This window comes from Arabidopsis thaliana, chromosome 2 (genome assembly GCF_000001735.4).
Source record: "Arabidopsis thaliana chromosome 2, partial sequence".
NCBI classification, from domain to species: domain Eukaryota; kingdom Viridiplantae; phylum Streptophyta; class Magnoliopsida; order Brassicales; family Brassicaceae; genus Arabidopsis; species Arabidopsis thaliana.
In genome coordinates, this window is record NC_003071.7 from 3,065,809 (window position 1) to 3,084,315 (window position 18,507).

At 39.1% G+C, this 18,507-nt stretch overlaps 4 pseudogenes across 4 annotated transcripts; 1 reads left to right on the forward strand and 3 right to left on the reverse strand.

The window, feature by feature from the left end:
• Nucleotides 1–1,339: 1,339 nt before the first annotated feature.
• On the forward strand, nt 1,340–1,932 carry AT2G07390 (annotated as a pseudogene; the record flags this gene model as incomplete). Its single annotated transcript has 3 exons — nt 1,340–1,410; nt 1,467–1,635; nt 1,759–1,932.
• Nucleotides 1,933–2,408: 476 nt separating this feature from the next.
• On the reverse strand, nt 2,409–7,478 carry AT2G07395 (annotated as a pseudogene; the record flags this gene model as incomplete). The annotated part of the gene is made up of 1 exon: nt 2,409–7,478.
• Nucleotides 7,479–7,924: 446 nt separating this feature from the next.
• On the reverse strand, nt 7,925–12,559 carry AT2G07400 (annotated as a pseudogene; the record flags this gene model as incomplete). Its single annotated transcript has 1 exon — nt 7,925–12,559.
• A 1,242-nt stretch (nt 12,560–13,801) lies between these two features.
• Nucleotides 13,802–18,094, reverse strand: AT2G07410 (annotated as a pseudogene; the record flags this gene model as incomplete). Its single annotated transcript has 1 exon — nt 13,802–18,094.
• Nucleotides 18,095–18,507: the final 413 nt, after the last annotated feature.

The window sequence follows — 18,507 nt, forward strand, 5'->3', positions numbered from 1 at the left end:
CAACATCATACTTCATAGAAGTTTTGACAAACCATGTTTTGTCAATCGACACTTGCTGAAAATAAAAGTTATTTTTTGTTTTCAAATTGCACATCTTCACGCTACTAATATAACCAACAATTTGGTGGCTGTTTTGATATATCATAATAACATATGGTATCTCATAACTCGGCCAAATCACGAAATTTTATTGCATAACTCAGCCGTAACGTTTTAATATTCCACGTCGAAACAGAAAATTTGATTATTGGAGGGTTTAGTTAAGGAATAATTTCGAACTCGTTTGAATTATCATCTATTGACGTGTTCGTGTGAATATGAAACCAATCATTATTCGCGGTCCCTATTAAGACTTTTTTTTTTAATCTCGAGAATAACATAATAATTGTTTCTCGATAAACTCAGCAAAAGCAAAACACAGCAATATTCTGACTGATTTGAGGACATCAATCGAACCAACAATAATGCTTGTATTCAAATCTCATAATAACATTTGGTTTTCTCGTATGTAGTTCGAACAATCGAAATCTTCTAACATAACTCAGCCACATCACATGCATAACTCAGCCATCACTTTGTTATAACTCGGCCAAACCCTGAAAGTGTTTTTCTTGAGCCAATAGTTGTGAAAATCAAGTAATTAACACATCATAACCAAATTTCAACTAGTGGAATCGTGAAACTAGATCATATCCTATAAACTTTATCCAACAGCCTACTTTGTCCAACATCATACTCTATCCAACAACATACTTCCTAGAGGTTTTGACAGACTATGTTTTGTCAATCGACACTTGCTGAAAATAAAAGTTATTTTCTGTTTTCAAATTACACATCTTCACGCTACTAATATAACCAACAATTTGGTGGCTGGTTTGATATATCATAATAACATATGGTATCTCATAACTCAGCCAAATCATGAAATCTTATTGCATAACTCAGCCGTAACGTTATTTGATTATTGGAGGGTTTAGTTAAGGAATAATTTCGACCTCGTTTGAATTATTTTGAATATTAACTGCGGGCGTGTATACCTGTGTATGTGGATCAAATCATTATTGGCGGTTCCCCATAAAGATGTTGTTTGTTATCTCGATAATGATATAATAAATAATCTTGATAAACCCAACCTAAAGCAACACGCTAAGTAGTAACATACTGTATGACGACATAACTCAGCCACAAATCAGTGAAAACCCAGCCGCAATGCTATGACAAGTCAGCCACTTCTAAATTTATTCAGCCAATACAAGACGCCGTCGTTTAATTAGTACATTTTGTGGCAGACACGACTATATAGAACCAGTGCTTTAGTACCATACTAATTGCAGTGAAGATGATGGCTCAGAGGTCTCTTTTCCAAGGTGAATCTAGTGTTGATGAGGTATTTATCTCCACATTTGAATAGTACAAATCGTTACCCATCTAACGTTGAGTATATCATGTTTGTATTAATGTAGAAGCTCGACACTTGCTGAAATAAGGATACGAACGAGGTACGGCAAAAACAGGAGGGGCGATAAGGGCGTTCCGATCGAGTGTGATTGCAATGCTAAGGTTGTCGTTGCCACTTCTCTTGATCCTGTTACAACCAGATTTTTTTTTTCCAGTTGTCCGTACGAAATATCAGATGTAAGCATCTTTTCTTGAGTTAATGTTCTTTATTTTATTTCTTTCATTTTGTATCCCTATGAATCAACCTCCTGTTTTTTTTATAAGGGTCCCGGTCAAGGATGCGGTTTCAAGAGATGGTAGACTGTTGCATTGTGTGACGAGTTTGACATGATAAAAGAGGAGACGACTGAGATGAAGAAGGATGTGGAAGCAACCAATAAGCGCGTCGAGTCTCAGGCAGAAAAGATCTTTCTTATGGAAAAGAAGTTTGAAACGCTAGAGAAGATGTATGAGAGCTTGAACAAGTATCTGTGATGTTAGCTTAATCTGTTTTTCTCAATTTGAACTTCTTTGTACTGTCAATTATCATTAAGTCACAACGTACTATCGGATTAAATTTATAATAACTCGGCCGTTACATTAGACTAACTCATCCACAACTCAATACTATCTCAACCAACGTTGAATTAAAATATATTAACCCAGCCGTAACGTTAGATTCACTCAACCATACATCAAGTTAATCTACGATAAGTCCGCCTTAACGTTAGAATAACATAGCCACGTCACATGTTTAACTCAGCTAAACATCAAGTTAATCTACGATAATCTGAAAGACAAAGTTTTTGAATCACACACGCGAGTATAAAATAAAAAGTGAAGTTTGAAAATTGAAAAGACAGAGTTTATGATAACATAGGATAAGGAGTACTGGAATCCAATAACATACATATAATATAATTGAAAATAAAAAATGAAGATACAATCACATCAATCGCCATCTTCATTCTTCATCGGACTCCGAAATTGGACGCCCGGTCGATCCATACCCCAGTTTCTCCCAATCAATACTATTCACCGGGCGTTCACGCTGCTCTCTGTAGGCCTTGCCAACCTGCTCCAGCACTTTCTCGATCTCCTCCTCCACGTTAAATCCGTCCCCCATCCTCTGCACTCTCCTTAAGAGCTTAAGTTCCGCTTCCTTCTCACGCAGTTTGAGATCGAGCAAGTGTGCTTCCGCCGTCTCCCTTATGTTGCTCCTGATGTAAGAGATGACGGATTTGAAACGCTTTTCCTGTTCATACAGCTTTAGGGTGGAAATGTCATCCACAGACGGCCACTTGTTGGGACCGTCATCCACACACCGCCGCTTGTTTGAACCTGAACCTGATGCATCCATGATCTCGGAATGGTTTTGTTTCTCAGAGAAAGGACAAGAGAAGAATGAAGAGTTGTAGTTGCTAAGAATCGACAAGTGAAAAGACAAGAGGAAACCAGTGTATATATAGTCCTCTAACGACGTTTGGTCCTCTAACGTAAAGACGTTTGGTCCTCTAACGACGTTTGGGTTCTTGACTATTCTGGTGTCGTAAAGCGGTGTATGTATAGTCCTAAAGTGACGTCTAGTTTATTTGATGGGAGGGAAGTTTGGGTTTGACAAGTCAACCACCACGTTATACAAACTCAGCCATCAAACGATTTGTGTGATGACAAGTCAGCCACCGCGTTATAATAACTCAGCTAAACATCGAATTAAACAACAATAACTCAGCCGTGTAGCACAATTTGAGCAATGATAACTCAGCCTTCACGTTAGCATATATCAGCCGTAAAACGAATCGAGCGATGATAAGTCAGCCATTACATTGGTTTTTGTTATAATTAACATAATAATAGATTCATACAGACATAATTCTTGTTATCAATCATAGTGTCAATATTTAGTACAATCACATGCTAAAATCCCAAAAGACACAGACATGTTCGAAAAAGCAAATCATGTCTCAAAAAACTGAATGGGCATTCTATGAGGTAGTTCATCGTAGATCTCTGTTGCCATTCTAACCCGTAGCCCCTGGATATTTAAATCAGTAATGCCATCAAAAGAAACACCAATCAATAAACATTCAAAAATCTTTAACCTGTAAACGCTGCAGTCCCCGGTGATAATATTCTGCGGGACCTTTGTAATGTTCCTCCGCTGGAATGAAAATTGGTCATATTGCGGGGCACGGACTTCGGGAGGGATAAGTTCGCTCATGATCTGTGGTATCATCCTCGTGAACGGCCTATAGTGTTCCAGGATTTTTCCATCGCTTTTCTTTGTATGACATCCGATGATGCAATCATAGCAGTCCACGTGACACTTAGGCAAGTCCACGTGAAGGGCCACCCAATGATTACCTCCGGTTTGGAGGATAGTATACAAGTGATCCACATCTGTTATCCACTTCTTGTTTGTCGGGTCTTCTCCAGTCGTACCGTTGATCCAACCTTCATACGCGGTTCCTTTGAAAGAAACCCTCTTCGGCTTCATCGTCCACTGTGTGTAATCCCTAACCCACATTGACGTGAACCACATGTCTAGAATCATGACGCGTTCGCTGTAGTATGGGGTGGGACAGGAGCCTCTTGGTGAGGATTTTCACATACGCAGCAATGTGCTGTACAAAAATAAAACCAAGACAAAACACAACATTAACTCAGCCGTAACCAAGTAAAACTCAGCCTTAACACCTAAATAAATCTGCCATTAGCTAAATTAACTCAGATAGAACGACACAATAACTCAGCCATAACCTTAGACAAACTCAGACAGAATATAACAATAACTTACATCATAAGTCAGCCATTATCTACTTTAACTCAGACAGAACGACACGATAACTCAGCCATAACATTAGCCAAACTCAGACAGAATATAACAATAACTTACATCATCACCCAGCCATCCATGTTTCTCGTCTGGCCAGTCCTTTCTTTCGGCCATGATAACAGAGTAGAACAGCACCTCGTCCATCCCATATTCCAAATATTGTTTGCTAACAAATAGTAAAGAAAGTTAATATAAACAAATAGTGTAAGCATGTCGTATTTATCAACTTAGTAAGGTATAAAGGGCCATACCATTCGGGACTTGTCAAATAAGCCTTAAGCTTCTGCAGTTTGGCCGGATCAACCGGTGCCAGAGGATCATAGATTGCTCGTGAAGGCAGACAACCCTTTCTCATGCAGCTCAGCCCGTTGTCTCCAATAACTGGAGAAGTGTGAGTGGGCATAGCTTCGGGGTTAATCAATGACCTCCCATCCGGGGCCAGCTTAACAGTTTTGAGCCGAATTTCTTTTACACTCTTTAGCCTCTCGGTTTCCTCCTCATCTTCATCAGACTCAGGAAGCATTTCATTATACTCGGATACAACCTTATCCGTGACATCAACTACATCCGAATCTTCCTCAGCTTTTTCCTTAGCTTCCTGAGATGGTTTTAGTTTCTTTATTGTAATCTTTGGCATAGTAGGAGACACCTTTTTAGGCTGCTGCGAAGGCTTTCTTCCTCTTCTCCCTGGCGGTTTCTGGATTAGCTCATTTAATGTTTTCTCCTTTTTCTACTTTGGCACATTTGGGGCTGGTGGCTTCCTAGAGCGTAAACGGCGGTTGAGAGGAGAAGCAGTCTCAACGAAATCAAAATCAGACACAATGGATACCTTAGCAAATTCTCATTCAAGATTCCTACTTACCCCAACATCAGCTTGTTTCGACTGCATAAACGTAACGAAAACTCAGGCGTTAAATAACGAAAACTCATACCTATGTATAAATATAACTCAGTCGTATAATATGAAGATAACTCAGCTATAACTAACTAAACTCAGCCGTATCATATTCATATAACTCAGCCATAACTAACTAAACTCAGCCGTATCATATTCATATAACTCAGCCATAACTAATTAAATTTAAAACTCAGCCGTATAGTATTCATATAACTCAGCCATAACTAACTAAATTTATAACTCAGCCGTATAATATGAAAACAACTCAGCCATAACTAACAAGCGTTTATAACTCAGCCGTAAAATATTCAGATAACTCAGCCGTATAATTCAGATAACTCAGCCATAACTAACTAAAAGTTATAACGCAACCGAATAATATTCAGATAACTAGGTCATAACTAACTAAAAGTTTACCGGAGGAGGACTAGGAGTAGCAAATTGGTTATTTGTAGGTTTCTTTGGAACGTCTGGTGTCTGTTGAGTTTGGACCTTAGGATTGTCTTGCTGCGTTTGGGGCTGTGTTTTGGCTAAATACATATCTCTAATATAACTGCTTGATTTTGAGTCAGCTATGGCCTTCAGCTGCTCTTTAATCTGTTTGACATCGTTCTCAATCGATCCAAACCTTCCTTCAAACTTTGCTTCAACCCTCGATTCGATTTGACCTCCAATCACATCCAGACGGGAGGACATTTCTTTGATGCTAGTATCAACGGTGTCAAACCTTGAGTTTAAGGGAGAGATCAAGTTGGACCCCACATCCACGAGCGACTGCTGTTCTCCCTTACCATCCTGCTTACGAGAATGAACATCCTCGTCCTCATCAGATTCGACAGCTACTTCCTTCTTCTTATTCTTCTTCTTCTTCTTCTTTTCTACATCTTTCTCACGAGAATGAACATCCTCACTGTGAGAGACCTTCTGCTTCTTTGCGGGAGATTCAGACACCTCCGCTTCTTTATCTTTTACGAGTTTCTTCTTCTTCTCACTCGTCTTCACATCCCAATAACCTTTAACAAGCTTAAGCTCGTGTAAGTCTTGGATCAAGTTATCCAGTGCTGGGTCTTCTAATTGGTCTGGCCAAAAATGAAACAGCTCGCTTAACTCAGCCTTTTGAACCATTGTACGAACACACAGCTACAACACAAGAGATAATAAAACCCATGAGTATGTTTAACTCACCCATCACTTAAGATAACTCAGTCGTCACTTAAGCTAACTCAGCCATTACAGAACATATCTCAGTCGTCACTTAATATAACTCAGCCATTATAGAACATAACTCGGTCGTCACATAACATATTTGCCAAAAAAAAGAGAACATAACTCAGCCTTCACAGAAAATAACTCAGCCTTCACATAACATACTTGACAAAAAAACAAAACATTAACTAAGCCGTAACATAAATATTTGATAAAAAACAGAACATAACAGAGCCGAAACCGTACCTCACCACCATTCCCTTTGATATCTTCAGTAATGGCCGATTCTATAGTTGCACGGGTACGGTTGCCACCCCATCTAAGCAACGGAATCTCATCCGCTTTAACAACGTTCCCAAAACGCTCGGCGATGGTGATGATTGAATCATACGCCCAAGCCTGCAACACAAAAACCAGACCACTGACGGTGTACGTCTTGCCAATAGGCCTCAACAACTTTATAGAAACGACAAGGGCTTCAAATGCTGCCCGACCCCATGGATAAGTCTTCATGGCTTCGTCATCGAAAACTCTTTTGGCACTCTCAAATGGTATCCTAGAGTTTGTATGCAAGCCATAAAGTCCAATGGATAGAAGAGTCAATAACCCAAACCATCTACGCTTTTCAGAAAGCCAAGCTCTGCACATTACTAAGCCATGCCTAAGTTCATCTAGATTAGGACCTTCACCGGTTGGCACACGCAATTCCCTGAAGAACGCTTTGTAGTCAGCTTCAGGCTCAAACTTTTCTGTAGGCAGTTGATCTATATTTAAACCCGTGATATGATGAAATTCGTTCAATCCAAACCGGTTGGGTTGACCAGCCACGATACACCAAAGCTCCTTCTTCAGTATTCTCAGTTGTCTGCATAGTAGATAATGTACAGTCTTACCAGACCATAGAAAATGACTATCAACAAACTTAGCAATTAATCCAAGCTGTGTCTCTTTCAGTTCTTCCCATATATCTTTTCCTATTGATTCTCTAATTGCAGGGAACTCTCCCAGCTTTATGTTGTGATTAATGCCTTTACCCTCCAGATTAGAATCCCCCTCTTGGTAAAGTCTTGGAGGGTACTCCCTTGCTTGGTCTTCAAACATCTGTATAACGATAAATCAGCCGTAAGCATTCCATAACTCAGCCATAACATAAAACAAACTCATCCACATATACCATAACTCAGGCTAAAACATAAATCTAACTCAGCCATAGATAACATAACTCCGTCATAACATAAACCTATCTCAGCCACACATAACATAACTCAGCCATAAGATAAATCTAACTCAGCCATATCTTAACAAAAACTTAGTCAAACCATAACATAACAACAGCTTAGTTAAAACATAAACCAGACTCAGCTATATCAAAACAGAAACTCAGCCATAACATAAACAAACTCAGCCGTCATATAACAGAAACTCAGTCATCAATGTAAGGTTAAACCATAACTCAGTCACAGCATAAAACAAACTCAGACACAGATGAATTGATAAATCATAAATCAGTCGGCAAACAAACAGTAACTCAGCCGTCAAATCAAATAGATCTAAGAAATCGGCCACCATATGTCAATCAACGACGACGTTAAAACCGAGCTTTAAAAACCATCGTTAAGCATCAAATAACGATTTCAGTGACGGGAATCACTTGCGATTGAACTTAGATGTCAGAGTCTTGTCGGAAAATTCGAAATAAAGTTTGGAATCATACTTACCGGAACTTAGCCAGAAACAAGAAATGCGACTCCAGATGTCGGAAGTGACTTCGCGAAACCAGAAATTAGACTCCGGCGTAAGAGTTCGTTCCCCGTCGAGAGAGAAAGAAAGAGACAGTTTTTTTTTTTTTCGCCGATGAACAGTAAGAAACTGAAACGTTTGTGCGTTTTGTGATGATTAATGACGTGGATTATGTTAATGACATGGAATGATGACATGTATAATCACTGTTTTTTCATTTAAGTTTTAGTTAAAAACGAATTAAATTATAATAATTAATTAAAACTAATTAGGGGTGTTAATTGTAATTACACAATTACTGAAAACATCTGAGTAATAAAAAAAAGATCTGTTCTATTCTAGGAATAAACATACAAGTGTGTTCTATCTTAAGAATTATTTCTAAATAATTTAACACTCTTGTTATGCCTTTCCAGTATGTATGACCTGGATTACTGGTGTAGCGACTTAATACATTTACTGCATGCGCTAAATCGGGTCTTGTACAATTTGTTAGGTACATAAGACTTCCGATAACCCTTGCATACTCAATCTGTGATACAGCTTCATCCGAACTATTTCTCAAGTGAAGTTGACAATCTACAGGAGTTTTTGCAGTTCCTTTTGAGTAGTTTTTAAACCGCTTTAATATCTTTTCAGCATAATGTGCTTAAGACAGAGTTATTCCTTCAGTAGTTCTTGTGATTTTAATCCCTAGAATAACATCTGCTAAACCCATATCTTTCATGTCAAATTGACTATGAAGCATATTTTTGGTTTGTTGAATTATATCTTCAGTGCTACCGAGGATGAGCATGTCATCTACATATAGACATAATAAAACATATGCATTACGAGTACTTTTAACGTCAATGCACTTGTCGCATTCATTAATGCTGAAACCATTTGACATCATTACACTGTCAAATTTTTCATGCCACTGTTTAGGAGGTTGTTTTAGTTCATATAGTGACTTCACAAGTTTATAGACATTGTGTTCTTGTCCTGGGACTACAAACCTTTCGGGTTGTTTCATATACAATAGAACCTCTATAAATTATTACTCTATAAATTAATAACCTCTATAAATTAATAAATGTCCCGAGTTAGGATCAGTGTAAAAAGTAATACAAATCGATAAATTAATAAGATTATAATTTTTCTGAAAGTCCTATGTAAATATATGGTCCCATCAATATCATAAATTAATAATTGTATAATTTTATTTATTATATATATGTAAAACATTCTTTAAATATATTTATAATAATTTGCTTAAATTCATATTTGTTCTTTGTTTGACTATATTTTTTATATTTTACTGTATCAAAAATTTTGGTGTTGTTTTCTAAACATTATTATTATGTTTTACTTGTAACTCGTTCTAGAAAACATTTTTCTATAATGAAAGAAATCTTATAGAAATTTTTCAAAAGTTACTATATTAGGAAAATTTCTCTATAAATTAATAAATATTAATTTATCGATAAATTAATACCTCTCTAAATTAATAAAATTTTACAGTCCCAACATTATTAATTTATAGAGGTTTTACTGTAAATTTATTCTTCTAAATCTCCATATAGAAAAGCTATTTTACATCCATTTGATGGATTTCCAGGTCTCTTAACGCTGCTATTCCGATTAGCATTCTGATTGACGTTATCCTCGAAACAGGAGAATAGGTGTCAAAGAAATCCAGACCTTCTTTTTGCCGGAATCTTTGTACCACAAATCTAGCCTTGTACTTATCAACAGAGCTATCGGTTTTTGTTTTTGTTTTGAAGATTCATCTACAACCTAGTGATTTAAACTCTTCAGGTAAATCATTACTCTCAGTTGCACAATACGTCAAGATCAACCAATCCCTTTAACATTCATTAAGTTCAGGAACATGAATCAAGATATGCATCGCTAGTGAACTCACTTGGCTAAAGACGGGTTATGAGACAAAGATGGTCCCTTTAAGGTGGTTCAGACTTTAATAACAAGAGACTATCAATAAAAAAGACTGAGCTTTAGAAGAATGCTAAAGGTAAGTGCCAACCTATTAATACAAGAATAGCACCTCATCTACCCAATGACATAAACCATGAATAACAAGTGGATGGTCCTATCTCTAAACCCAATGATGATCCTAAGTCTACCATTTTCCACTAAAGGCATATTTCAATTTTTTTTCTTGGATCAACTCATTTTCTTTCATTTCTTTGCCCCTTGATCTTAAGGAGAAGCTTTTCGTAAACTCTATGAGTCTAGTCTAGTGAATTGAGTTTTTCTTAAACTCTAATGGCTCTATGATTTTTTTTCTTTTTTTTTTCTGTTTTTGCTGCCATTTTTTCTAGAGTATATCTTATCAATTCTATGCTTCCCAAACATTCACTAGACCTCAATATGATTTTCAGCTTCCTTCTCCTAAAGATTTTAACCCGTTTTCTTTCTTTTTCTTTTCATACTCAATCTCAATCCCCAAATAAGTTCCCATCTAGTCCTACCAAGTCCGAAAACGCGGATTAGAACTACACGGGGTACTACTCTTTTCGGCTCAAACCTAACACGTTATACCAAGCTCAATCCTGAAAATAGGTCTCACATGCTCTCACCAATAACATGGCTTGAAAGAAGGGTTGATTAATGGTGGAGGAACTACTCCAATAAAAGAAGCAGCTACTTGGATAAGCAAGAGTTGTGAATAAATGAAAAAAAATCCAAATATGTATTCTATCCATGAGTTCAAAACCGATGCAAACATGATAATTATAAGTCAGATTCAAGTTCAAATTGACAGGAAAAGGTGTCATGACATGCAACGAGTGGTTTCTATAGAACATGGTGCGGTTTTACTTCAAAGTCATTCAAATGCATCAGAGAACTAATAACTCATTTAGTGAATCATCATGCTTACAAGGTTACCTCCTCATTATCCCCTATGCATATACAACAAGCCTAAATGAAACACTCTAGACTCGATCCTAAATGTAATGCAACTACATGAACACTCTGTTTTTGTGAAATCTTTTTCTGAATTTTTTCAAAAACATTTTGGTTTTTCTACGCCTTAGATGAATGCAGATTCAAGAGTATATACAATGCAACACACACTTCCTGAGCCCTCCCCCAAACTTAAATCACACAATCCTCTGTGTGACCAAATTTGGAAGAGAGTACTCAGGAAAAAACACATCACAAAAACAAAGTATAAACAAGAGATGGTATAGTACAATGGTGAAGCGAGACGCTTACCTCAGTCGAAGAATGAACGAGTTGGTCGTCAATGGCTGCATGTGATTGCTCCCAGGCCATTGAAGAGTCGACATGTTCTATCTAAGCTCCAGCATGTGGGTACTCAACCTCATTGCCTCTATGGCGGCCAACACCGCCATGAGTATACTCAATCTCCCTTCTTCTGCTGCGGCCAGCACCACGGTTATCTCCCTCAATTATGCGTGTGACCTCAGGACTGGGGAGAAGGATGTTAGCTTTCTTGTCTGTAGAGTGCTCAAACTTGAAACAATGCATGTTGCCGATCATTTCAAATTCAAGGATTTCGCAGTGGCGCAGATGCTCGAGATCCATTGCTCGTGGCTCAAGTCCATCAGATGTGATTGGGACTCCATAAGCGATCAGAATCGATGTCACAACCCCTCCTATGCAAAGAGTGTCTCGTGCTCTCTTGTGGTTATTGGTGACACCCCAGCTATTGTATCCACACAGGTAGATCAGAAGAAGTATAGAGAGAGGTGTGTCATTGGTTTCTCCTTGGAGAGACATATTTTTCTTGGTTTGGCGGAGAGTGCCTTTGAGAGCCATAGCGATCATCTCCATATCAGAATTGGTGACAGTTCATGTTATCTCTCGGGAGTAGAGGACATTGGCTACAGAACGCTGGAAGTACCTGATGATAGGATTGCGTTTCTGATTGCTCTTAGATCTAGTAGAATTCAGCGGTACAGAGCTGCCAATGGTGATCCATAAATCCTTCAATTATTCTCTGTCAAACTTGGACTTAGTTTCCGTTCCACTGGCGAAACCAAACAATCATTCCAAGCGCTTGATTGATATCATACAATCCTGACCTTACACAAAGAATCTCAAGAATCTCAATCCTTCACTTTCCAAATCATCAGAGGTCATAACTTGGTAAAGCTCCACTTGTAGTGTGGAGAGGAACTGAATCGTTTATTCCTCATAGGCTACATATGGGTAAACCATCAGAGTGTCCAGGTGACAACTCTGGTACATGTGCTGAACATCCTCCAGTAATCCAAGCTGTGCCAGCGTAGTCGAGCATGGATATCTTGTGCTGCAGGACTCATTCAGCTTGAAGAGCCTGATATACTCCTCAGCTGGGAATACATCAGGCTTGTGCAGAAGTTTTGTGGCTCTGTGAGAATGTTCAGGCATATACTCGACCTCCAACTCTTCGTCTATCAGCTCATACCTCTCTATCACTCCTCTCTTCCCTCGAGCTATCTCAACTCTTCTCCTGAAATTTTCATATTCTCTTTATATTCTTTCCGATCTTGAAGACGAAGACTCAGCCTCATCCATGTGATAGTCAAGATCCATTGACGAACCATCATTGTAATTGCTCATGATAGTCCTGAAAAATATTTAGAATTCAAATTTCAAACGTTAATAGGTTAGTCTTAGAGAAAACCACAAAACTGGAATTGTTCTTAAAAGGCAACGAAATGGACCAGTGTGGTCGAGTAAACCTGGTACTCAGTCGAGTATGGTAACTCTTGTTACTTAAGATATCTTTCACGATGTGAATCGAGTAGCAGAGAGCAGTGGTCGAGTAAACCTTGTGAGATCGAGTGGTTTTTCTCGACGAAAGCACCGAGGATCGAGTATCTCTTCAGTGAACCGGAATTAACAGACCTGAAACCTTGAATTGATGGTCGAGTGTGTTCTTGAGGTTTCGTCGGCTTCGAGGTGATGAACGGACTTGCAGATAGAGTTAGACTGCAGTTACTCGACGGAGAGCTCGACGACGGTGCAGAGGTCGAGTACAGTGGTTGAAACCGAATAACGGAGATGGTGAACTTGCTAAAAGTGGTGAGGCGGTCGAGTCTACTGGATGAAATCGAGTGATTCTTGAGGTTTCGGCGGCTAAACTTATTCTACTTAATGGTGAATGAGACGGTGAACTCGATTGCGGAGGCGTAGCAGTGGTCGAGTATCTTTGGACGTCAAGGTCGAGTATCTTTGGATGAGAGAGAGATGGCGTTTTGTGGTGAAGGAGAGAGATTGGAGTGTCGGTGGTGGAAGATGAAGAGAGATGGGAGGTAACTTTTAGTGTTTGGAGATGAGGAAAGCAATTTCAAAAGGTGTGGTGGAGAATGAATTTGTAATTCTCTCTCCATCTTATCCTCAAGGAGAAAACGCGTGTGGTCCACCCTCTGTTGACTTGTCTTTAAGCTCTGTTCCCTGTTGACTGGATAAACCTCAGTAATCCTAAAATCCTTTGTAAATTTCTTTTGGTCGAGTATAATGTTTAATCGTTTGATCGAAACAACATTATACTCGATTTCCACCGGTGGTCTCCACATTTCTTATGTTGGTCGAGTACTTGGTCGAGTATGAAGGCTCAGTTATCAAACTTACTCGACCACATTTCCTCATCAGCATGTGGTTAGTGTGATCGAGTGACATGTTGAAGCTCCAACTGAAACACTCGATCTCTACAGCATGTGGTCGAGTGACTCTTTGAGGTTGAATCCATTACACTTAAACATTTGCAGTTATCTCCTGAAAACACTAGTAAAATGCATCAAAAATAACAAGGAAAACAAAAATATATACAGAGAAAGGCATGGGACTTCTTCCCAAGTGAGCTTGTTTTAAGTCGTTAGTTTGACTACCTTACTCCTTTAATCATCAAGAGGTTCCTGGAGATGAACAGAAGTCACCTTTGGAAGGATTTGATCTTCTAAGTATTTCTTGAGCCTTTGACCATTTACTGTGAAATCTCCACTCTTAACAGCTAGAGTGACTGCTCCATAAGGACGGATTTCAGTGACACAGAAGGGACCAAACAATCTAGACTTAAGCTTTCCTGTAAAGAGTTTCAAGCGAGAGTTGAATAGCAGCACCTGATCACCAACCTAGAAATCCTTGGTGATGATCTTCTTGTAATGGAAAAGTTTACTTTTCCCCTTGTAGTTTTTAGAGCTCTCATAAGCTTCTAAACGAATCTCATCAAGGTCATTGAGTTGGATCAACCGCTCCTCCTCAGCGGTTTTTATGTCGAAGTTCATGAGTTTAACCGCCCACATAGCTTTGAACTCGAGCTCAATAGGCAGGTGACCTGATTTTGCATAGAGAAGATTGAATGGTGTTGTACCAATGGGGGTCTTGAAGGCGGTCTTGAAGGCGGTCTTGTAAGCCCACAATGCGTCATCGAGCTTTGCAGACAAGTCTTTTCTTGTAACCCCAACAGTTTTTTCCAGAATTGCTTTTATCTCCCTGTTGGAGATCTCAACCTGCCCACTTGTCTGTGGATGATAAGAAGTGGCGACCTTGTGCTTTACTCCATGCTTCTTCAAGAGGTTCTCAAAAGCTTTGTTGATGAAATGTTTTCTACCATCACTGATTACTACCATGTGAACTCCAAATCTCGTGAAGATTATGGTCTTGAACAGCTTCAACACAACTTTTGCATCGTTAGTAGGACTGACAATAGCTTCGACCCACTTTGATACATAATCTACGGCGACCAGTATATACTTGTTACCGTATGAAGATGGGAATGAACCCATATTATTGATTCCCCATACATTAAAGATCTCCACTTACAAGATTGGTTTTTGAGGCATCTCATTCCTCCTACTGATGTTGCCCTTCCTCTGGCATGAATCACATTTTAAGACAAACTTTTGAGCGTCCTTAAACATTGTTGACCACCAAAAGCCTGTTTGCAGAATCTTTGACACTGTCTTGAATGTCCCGAAGTGGCCACCATATGCGGAGCCGTGGCAATGTAGCATGATACCTTCTACTTCATCTTCTGAGACGCATCTCCTATAGATCTTATCTTTACAGATAATGTAAAGGTAAGGCTCATCCCAGTAGTAATGGTGTATATCCTTGAAAAACTTCTTCCTTTCATAACTGGTCAAGTTGGAGACTCTACTCCGCATGCCAAATAATTGACGTGATCAACATACCATGGAGATTTTTCCTCAACAACATTCAGTTGGTGGAACTTTTTCCCGCTGTAACTCCCACCAAAGAATTCTACAACCATGAGTTGCTCTTCTCGCATTGAGTCGTCTATCGGAAAAGGTTCTTCAATTCTCATCCTTGAAAGATGGTAAGATGCACCATCTTTGCATATAGATGCCTCAAAGCTGCATGGTCTGTATAGACCGTGACCTTGGATCCAACCAAATACCTTCTGAACTTCTCAAATGCGAATATAACAGCTAGAAGCTCCTTCTTAGTTATTGCATATCTTCATTGAGCTTCATCCAACGTCGGCTGGCGTAATATATGACGTGAAGCTTCTTGCCTATTCTCTGGCCTAGTATAGCTCCTACGGCATAATCCGATGCATCGCACATAATCTCGAATGGATAGTCCCAATTAGGAGCTCGAACAACAGGAGCAGATACCAAAGCTTCCTTGATGGTGTGAAAGGATTTGAGGCAGTCCTCATCGAATTCGAACTCGGTCTCCTTGCATAATAGTCTAGTTAATGGTCTGGCTATCTTAGAGAAATCCTTAATAAACCTCCTGTAGAACCCAGCATGACCAAGGAAACTTCTAATGTCTTTGACAGTTTTTGGTGGCTGCAATTGCATAATCACTTTGATTTTTCCCTTGTCAACCTCTATACCCTTCTTTGATATCTTGTGACCCAACACTATGCCTTCCTTCACCATGAAATGACACTTTTCCCAATTGAGAACAAGATTAGTCTCTTTGCACCTGGTCAATACTCTGCCAAGATTCAACAAACATGAGGAGAAGGAAGGGCTATAGCCGAGAAATCGTCCATGAAGACCTCCACTATCTCCTCGATTAAATCCGAAAATATAGAGGTCATACACCTCTGAAACGTTGCAGGAGCATTGCATAAACCAAATGCCATCTCTTATAGGCAAAAGTTCCATAAGGACATGTGAAAGTGGTTTTCTCTTGATCATTAGGGTGAATTGGTATTTGGAAGAAACCACTATATTCATCAAAAAAGCAATAATATGGGTGATTAGCTAAGCGTTCAAGCATTTGATCAATGAATGGTAAAGGAAAATGATCTTTCCTAGATGCAACATTTAGCTTTCTATAATCAATACACATCCTATGCCAAGTTATAGTTCTAGTCTAGATCAATTCATTCTTTTCATTTTTAACAACAGTCATTCCACCTTTTTTAGGGACGCAATGCACTAGAGAAATCCAAGTACTTTCAGAGATAGGGTATTTGACACCAGCATCAACCAGTTTCAAAATTTCTTTTTTCACTACTTCTTTCAAGTTAGGATTTAACCTCCTCTGTGGTTCAATGCTAGAATATGATACGTTTCCAACATGGATCCTATGATTACATAAATTAGGTAAAATTCCCTTAATGTCAGATAATGAATAACCAATTGCTCTACTATACTTTCTAAGTTCAGACAATAGCAGGTTAACTTCATCATCATTTAACTCAGTATTAATGATCACATGGTAAGTAGAGTTTGAACCAAGGAATGTGTACCTCAGACCTTTAGGAAGTGGTTTGAGATTAACCTTGGGTGCCTTGAGTTCAGACCAGTCATTTGAAGCTGGAATGATCAGCTCCACAGTGTCGCTGACGGTTGCGATCGAGTGATTGGTCGAGTATGTCCTCGAGTGAGCAGGTTGAACCTGTGTTGACCTTTCTTCACTCATCGTCATCACCTCTGTTGTTGCCCCATTCAATTCCTCAAAGGGTTCTAACTCTTCCATCGCTTTATGTGAGTCTAACAACTTCTAGTAGCACAAAGTCTCCAGATGCAGAAACCGTGTTCACCATTTTTGGTCAAAGCACTATTAAGGTGATCTTAAGCTCTTCTAGTAACTCGTCAGCTAACTGATCCATTTCTTCGATCCAAAAGAGTTTCCCTTCTATGGTAGGCTTCTTCATTGCATCTTTGACGTCAAAGGTTATCCCAAAATCTTTGCCAAGGTTTAGATCAATCTTCCCTATCTTGACATCAATCATAGCTCCTGTAATTGCTAAGAAAGGTCTTCCCAAAATCAAAGGGTCTTTGGGCTCTTCATCCATCTCCAGGACTACAAAGTTAGTTGGTATCTCTACAGCTCCAATCCTGATTGGTAGGTTTTCAAGTAAACCTTGAGGGATCCTTACTGACATGTCAGCTATGATAAGGGATATGTGGCAAGATTTGTATTTAGTGAACCCCAATCTTTTGGCAACGGAGAGTGGCATGGGACTGAGTGATGCTCATAAATCACATAGGCATCTGTTGAAAGCCAATGGACTTAAAGAGCATGGTAAAGTGAATGAACCAGGATCACTAAGCTTGTTGGGAATGATCTTCTTCTGTATAATAGCACTTCATTCGTAACTCAATACTACCATTCCTTGCACTTCTTGAGTTCTCTCCACGATCAAGTCTTTCAGAAACTTGTGGGAATCCGGGATTAGTGCTAGACCGTCAACAGGAGGTATCTGCAACTCAACCTCCTTGATGTTCTTGGCAAACATAGCTCTATACTTATTTGCCAATGCTTTCTTATGACAGCCAGGAAATGGAAGCTGGGGTTTGTAAGGGGGAGGAACAAAGACTTTTCTTTGTTCCTGACATCAACTGGTTTCGGAGCTGTTGGTGATGTTACTAGGAATGGTGGTCGAGTAACATGGTCGAGTGGCTGCTCAAGTTGTTTGTCAGCTTGATCTTTACTGAGAATGAATTCCTCCCTATCTTGATATACACTATCCTAAGTGACTGTCTTAGGTTCCTCTTTTGTTGGAAGTGCTTTTCTACTGCGCATGGTGATAGCTGTAAGAATATGGAGCTTTAGGTTGCGAGAATGGGACTCTTGATTAAGAGGGTTGAGAGTGAGAAATGAACATAAGGAAGAGATAGTATTGCGGAAATAGAAGAGAGATTGTGAGAAAAGATATTTTCTCTATTTCTTGATTAAAAACATACATACGATACAAGCTATATATGGACATTAGGTAAGTAAAGATCTCCTAAGAATATGCTAAACACGTCGCACTCTATACAAGTCCACATCGTGTAGACAAGTCACTATCGTACTAAAGAAAGAGACATGACCTAACATTCGGTTTGCTTTAAACACATGTGATCTTCTTTTGACTTGGGCGCTTAAGCTTCAACGGCTACATGAGGAGTCTTCTAGGTCTTCTAGAAGAGCTTAAGGTGAAGAAGAGTTTATATGGGCTTCT